General features: G+C 44.8%; 1 long non-coding RNA gene across 1 annotated transcript; it reads left to right on the forward strand.

The window, feature by feature from the left end:
- The first annotated feature begins 3,758 nt into the window (after window positions 1-3,758).
- Window positions 3,759-5,676, forward strand: LOC135321509 (uncharacterized). The gene is made up of 3 exons (XR_010381337.1): window positions 3,759-4,173; window positions 5,067-5,205; window positions 5,636-5,676. It is a non-coding gene; the product is annotated as an uncharacterized LOC135321509 (long non-coding RNA).
- The last annotated feature ends 324 nt before the right edge of the window (window positions 5,677-6,000 follow it).

Below are 6,000 nucleotides of genomic sequence, written 5' to 3' on the forward strand. Positions count from 1 at the left end.
TAAGTTTGTTGTACATTTCCTCCATCAACCACACTATAACGCACTGGACTTCTCATAGAACTGGATCTATAATCTTCAAAACAAATGGGTTACACTTAGGAAATGAAGGTTAGTTATTGCACAGTGACTCGTCTCACTTAAAAAGTTACTGTCTTTAAAAGTGGGAAGTCAGCAATCCCTTCCTGGTACTCTGACACCGTGGCAACCCGTGAGTACTGCAAAGCTGAGCCAGTGCGCAGCACACCAGTAAGAGATTGTTGCTGAAAAGTCCCCAGCGACAGTACAGAAGTCCGGCAAGCAATGCCTTGTGGAGAAGCACTGGTCGTTTTTCCCATCCTTACACCAACCAGGTCTCACTCTTACCAACTTCATTCCTCATAAGAGCAAGCAGAATGAGATATGCTGACCTAATGAGAACCAGATGTTTTCCTCTTTTTCTCCTCCTTCTCTCCTCCCTCTTCCTCTTCCTCTTCTTATTCTTGGATACTTGTCATGAAACTAATTTTGTTAGAACAAGCTGCTCTGTTGCCATCAGTTAAAGGATTTTCATCATAAATATTCAAATAGCTCAACACAGGACTTAAGAAATTCCAGTAAAAGCACAAAAATGCTTCCCATGAACATGAACACGGCTGTGCCGCCTAGATGAGAGCCCTGGCACTTGCACAGTCTGCGCTGTGTGAGGGCCCCTGTAACATAGCAGGCCCCTGGCAAGCAAAGAGCATCTGCTGGTTGGCGTTACCAGTTATGGGAGACACAAAGATGGAACTGATAGTTCTTGTCCTTAAGGGAATCATAATACAGTAGAGTTGTCCCTGGTTGTTTTCTGTTTTTTTAAATAGAATTTTGAAAGGAAGCATTCTCATTTATCTGATAATTATTACCACTTTTTAAGTCATTTTTTCCCACGTAAATGGCTGTCAAGTGTCTCGTAGGTGCTAAGCACAAACCTGACATTACAAAATGCAAACGTTTAACACGCAGCCCCGCCCCCCAGGAGCATGTCACTTACTGTCATGTTTGTGATTCCCTCTCGGTGACTCTGCTCCCTGTATCCCAGGGCCCCTAGGGCTTCATAAGTGTCCTTCTGTATCTTTTGTTGGTATTTCATATGTGCTCAATACTTTAAGTTCATAGTGAGGAAATGGCTTTTGAAAAAGTGGGCAAGATTTGAGGTAAGCATGCAGAGCGAGTAGAAGTTTGCCAGGGAAGCAGACAGAAGGACAGTGTTTGGTAGGAGGAACATCTTTCAAGATGACATTTGGCCAAAGGAACAGCAGTGCAGAGGCAAAAATGTGCCAGGGAACTCGAGAAGATTCATGAGTTTCATGTTGTTGGTCCAAAAAGGATGCCGTGGGCCTGGTTGGGAACGAGGTGAATACTCAGCTCAGGCATGCTCTGGAAAGCCCTTCTAGTTCTACAGAGAAGATTAGGTCTCCTGTAGACCCCAGGAAATGTATCGGAATGCTGCTTGCTGTAAAGAATAATAGACTCTGAGGGGCAGTGGCTAAAATAAGAAGTAGGATTGTGTAGATGATTCATGATGCCTTTAGATGTCCCTCCTTCAGTTGTGAGGCTGCCGGTGTTTGACGTCTCCTTTCCTGGTCTGCTGGTTGGCAGCCGCTCCTCGCATTATATTCTCACATGGCAATATCCAAAGGCCGGAAGGACTGCTTTTGTCTACCTCTTTTCCTACAAATAACGAAGAACAGCAAGATGCTTACAATAGCCTTCCCCGAACATTTTACTGGCTGGGTTATATCACATACTCATTCCTAAATGAGACTCTGGTGAAGGAAAAGTAGTTCCACTGATTATCTTAGAATAGTCAATTCTCTTTTGGGAGCTGGGGGGAGATTACCTTCTTTGTATATTGGAATAAAATGATATCAAAGTAAAGTTGCAATTGTGCAACAAGAAGGAAGAAAAAGAATGGCTGTCAGGTTGGAAATCAGCAATATGTGCTGCAGGGATTCCATGGGGAATTTTGAGCACAAGAGCAAGAAGATTAGGTTTGAGTATTAGGGCTCTCTGGTCATGACCTAAAGCATATGAAGGGATGACCGAGCCAGAAATAGATAAACAAGAAAACGGTACTGAGACGAATGCAAGTGATGAAGGTGCTCCAGAGGAGCCAAAAGATGAGAAGTTGACCTTTGTGGATGGAAAAGACAACACTGACTTGGCCAGTAAATTAGTAAAATCTATGGAGTTTGATGTTTCTTCTCTCTGTGCTTAAAAGCTACTATAGGGCGAGGGAAGGGAATAGCTGATTGGTAGATGGATTGCATGCTTTGGATGCAGGAGTTCCTGGGTTCAATCAAGAGTACCTGCATAGAAAAAGGAAAAAGAAAGGCTAGTCTAAAATATCTGAAGATTGTAGATCCATTTACCACACCCATTACTGTTTGCTTTCATTTTGCCAGCTGTCTTCATACGTATCTGAACCTCAACCAGGTTTTTCTACAAGAAAATGCTTTAATCCTCTGAAATTCTTTTGTGCAACATTATTGTATGGAAATCTTGTTGAATGGACATAGACCTATATGTGTGTGTGTATTATAGACAGTGGTCAGTGTTGTCATTAATATACGTGTGACTACATTTTCTAGGTGAAACATCAGCTGTCTACTCAGCAGAAGACAAAGATGCGCAGTCTCCTGATACGGAGGTACTATCTCCTTTTGTTATGTTTCTTCTTCTTTTAATACGTAACCATCAAGGTTCATTAAAACATAAGCGGATGGATGTTTTGACTTTGTGTTCTGACATTTACATTTTCCCATCACAATTCACATATTTTCTAATCTACAGTTAATGCAGTCATTCTGTGATTTCAGTCATGCGAGTGCATAGTACACTTGTGTTAATTTTCTGCGCTCATCTACTGAAAGCAGTGTCTGTATCTAAATTCTGTGCTTCACATACTTTTCTGTTACAAAGTACAAAATACTTAATATAGATAGTTCCAAGTGCAAGCTAGCTGTATATTGAAGATCCTTCTCTTTTTTATGTTCTGCGTTTGTTTTTTGCAATTCTCATTTTCGACTGATCAAATGATGTCTCCTATTCAATCTTGGAAATGAGATCTTTCCATTCTATTCCAACTAAGTCTGTTCTAGTTTCCCATTTGACATGGTATAACCTCTGACAAGTCGCCTTTTGATCAATCTGCCCCTCCTGGAATCCCTGTCCCTTCACCCTATGGACTGGACCTCTCTTTTAAGGCACAGCCCCGGCCTCCCCGCATTCCCTGAGCCAAGACATGCACCACACTCTTCTCCCCTTTGTGCCCTCACTATCCGTTGACTTCAGTTGTAGAGCTGTAGAATGATCGTTTTCTGTGCTGATTGGTTTTCACATATCCCTGCCTCTTGTACAACAGAGAGAAAAATCTGTCTTTCTTTTACATTACCAGGTTCTCCCAGGATAATGCTTATTATTTCATAGATACAGTAGAAGTTTTATGTCTCACTGACTGAGAGAGTGAATGGCCAAGTGCATGAGTATGATGGCTTCTGAAGGTGGGGTTTTCTATTTTGTTTTTATAGGAAAGGGTGACACAGCCAGAAATTCAAAAAGAAGAAACTGGTACGGAGACAGACGCAGGTGATGAAGGTGCTCCAGCGGAGCCAACAGATGAGAAGAAATGGACCTCTGTGGATGGAAGAGACACATCTGACATGGCTGTTAAATTACAAGATTTATGGAGTTTCATTTTTTTTCATATCTGTGCTTATGAGCTGGTCTGGGCAAGGGAAGGGTACAGCTCAGTGGTAGATGGGTCACATGCTTCAGATGCAGGAGTTCCTAGGTTCAATCCCCAGTATCTCCATTAAAAACAAAAATTCAAAAGCTATTGTAACATATAAGTCTATAGCTCCAGATACCATATCCATTACACTTTCTTTTCCATTTCCCAACTACCGTAATACATAGCCAAGAAACGACCAGGGTTTTCTTAAAGAAAGTGCTTCATCCCTGCAAAATTCTTTTGGGCCACATTAGTTTATGGAAAGGTGCTTGAATGGAGTTAGACTTCACGTGTGTGTGTGTGTACAGTTCAAAGCGGTCAGTGTTGTCTATTAATAATCTGTGTGACTGCACCATCTAGGTGAAGCGTCACCTTTCCCCTCGGGACCGGACGAAGACGCACACACCACTGTCAAAAAGGTACCGTCTCCTTTTCTTGTTTTTCGTCTTCTTGTAACATCGAGCCGTCGAGGGTCGCTAGTACAGAAGCGGATGGATGCGTCGCCCCTGCGTCCCGACGTTTGCGTTTTCCCGTCACAGTCCTTGACTGCTGTTTTCAAATCCATGGCTAACTAAGTCGTTCTGTGCTTTCGGTCTCCCGATGGAACAGGACACTTCTGTTAGTTTTGCACACTCACCTATGGAAAGCGGTGTCTGTGTCTACGTTCTTTGCTTCCAATACTTTTCCCTAGTAGTTTAGTTCAAGATACTGCATATAGATAGCTCCCCGTGCAAGTTCGCTGAGGTTTTAAATGTGTTCCATTTGGTCTTGTAGTTTTGGCACTCCTCGGTTTCGATGAGTGGACTGGTGCCTCAGTTTACTGAATCCTGCCAGTGGGGTCTTCCCATTCTGTTCCCACTCAGTGTGTTCCGGTTTTCCGTGTGACTTCCCGTGCCGTTTCCCACCTCGTCCTTTGGCTCATGCTGCCCTTCCTCGAATCCGTCCCCCTGACCACTCTGCGCTCGGCCTGCCTTTGAAGACACGGTGCGGTCTTCCCAGCGTTCCCCGAGCCAACACCTGCCCGAGACTCTTCCCTCCTCTGTGCCCTGCCTGTCCGTCCACTCCGGCTGTAGAGCTGCTGTATTGTCCTTTTCTGTGCTGATGGGTGTTCACGTGTCCCTGCCTCTGCTAACAACACAGAGCCAAATGCGTCTTTCGTGTGTCTTCCCAGCTGTTGCCAGGATGATGCCTATGATTTGATAGACGCAGTGAATAGTTCCTACCGCACTTACTGACAGATTGAGTGACCAAGTGCATGATTAGGGTGGTTTCTCAAGGTGGCCTGTGGGGTTCTTTTGTTTTGTTTTTACAGGAAGGGGTGCCCGAGCCAGAAGCTGAACGGGACGGCACCCGTACTGAGACGCACGTCGCTGACGAAGGTGCTCCGGAGGAGCCAACCGAGGACGAGACATTGACGTCTGTGCTTGCGGCAGACCAACCTGACATGTCCGGTACGTTGGTGAACATCCACGGAGGGTGATTTTTCTCCTGTGTGTGCTTAAAGGCTACTGTGGGGCCAGGGAAGGGTGTAGCTGATGGGTAGATGGATGGCATGCTTCGGATGCAGAAGTTCCTGGGTCCCATTGCCAGGACCTCCTTCCAAAGAAAGAAATTAAATGCTGATCTAAAACACCTCAGGACTGTAGGCCCACGTACCCAATGCAGTACTGCGGTTTGTTTTCCTTCTGCTCACTGTCTCCACACATATCCCAAACACGAGCAGGCGTTCCCTCGAGCAAATCCCTCAGTCCTCTGAAATTCTTTTGGGCCACGTTAGTTTATGGAAAGGTTCTTGAATGGAGTTAGACTTCACGTGTGTGTGTGTGTACAGTTCAAAGCGGTCAGTGTTGTCATTAATATCTGTGTGACTGCACCCTCTAGGTGAAGCGTCACCTTTCCCCTCGGGACCGGAGGAAGACGCACACACCACTGTCAAAAAGGTACCGTCTCCTTTTCTTGTTTTTCTTATTCTTGTAACATCTGGCCATCGAGGGTCGCTAGTACAGAAGCGGATGGATGCGTTGCCCCTGCGTCCCGATGTTTGCGTTTTCCCGTCACAATTCCTGAGTGCCGTTTTCTAATCCACAGCTAACTAAGTCGTTCTGTGCTTTCGGTCTCGCGATGGCACAGGACACTTGTGTTAGTTTTGCACACTCACCTATGGAAAGCGGTGTCTGTGTCTACGTTCTTTGCTTCCAATACTTTTCCCTGGTAGGTTAGTCCAAGTTACTGCATATAGATAGCTC

This window comes from Camelus dromedarius, chromosome 6 (genome assembly GCF_036321535.1).
Source record: "Camelus dromedarius isolate mCamDro1 chromosome 6, mCamDro1.pat, whole genome shotgun sequence".
In the NCBI taxonomy this organism is placed as follows: Eukaryota; Metazoa; Chordata; class Mammalia; order Artiodactyla; family Camelidae; genus Camelus; species Camelus dromedarius.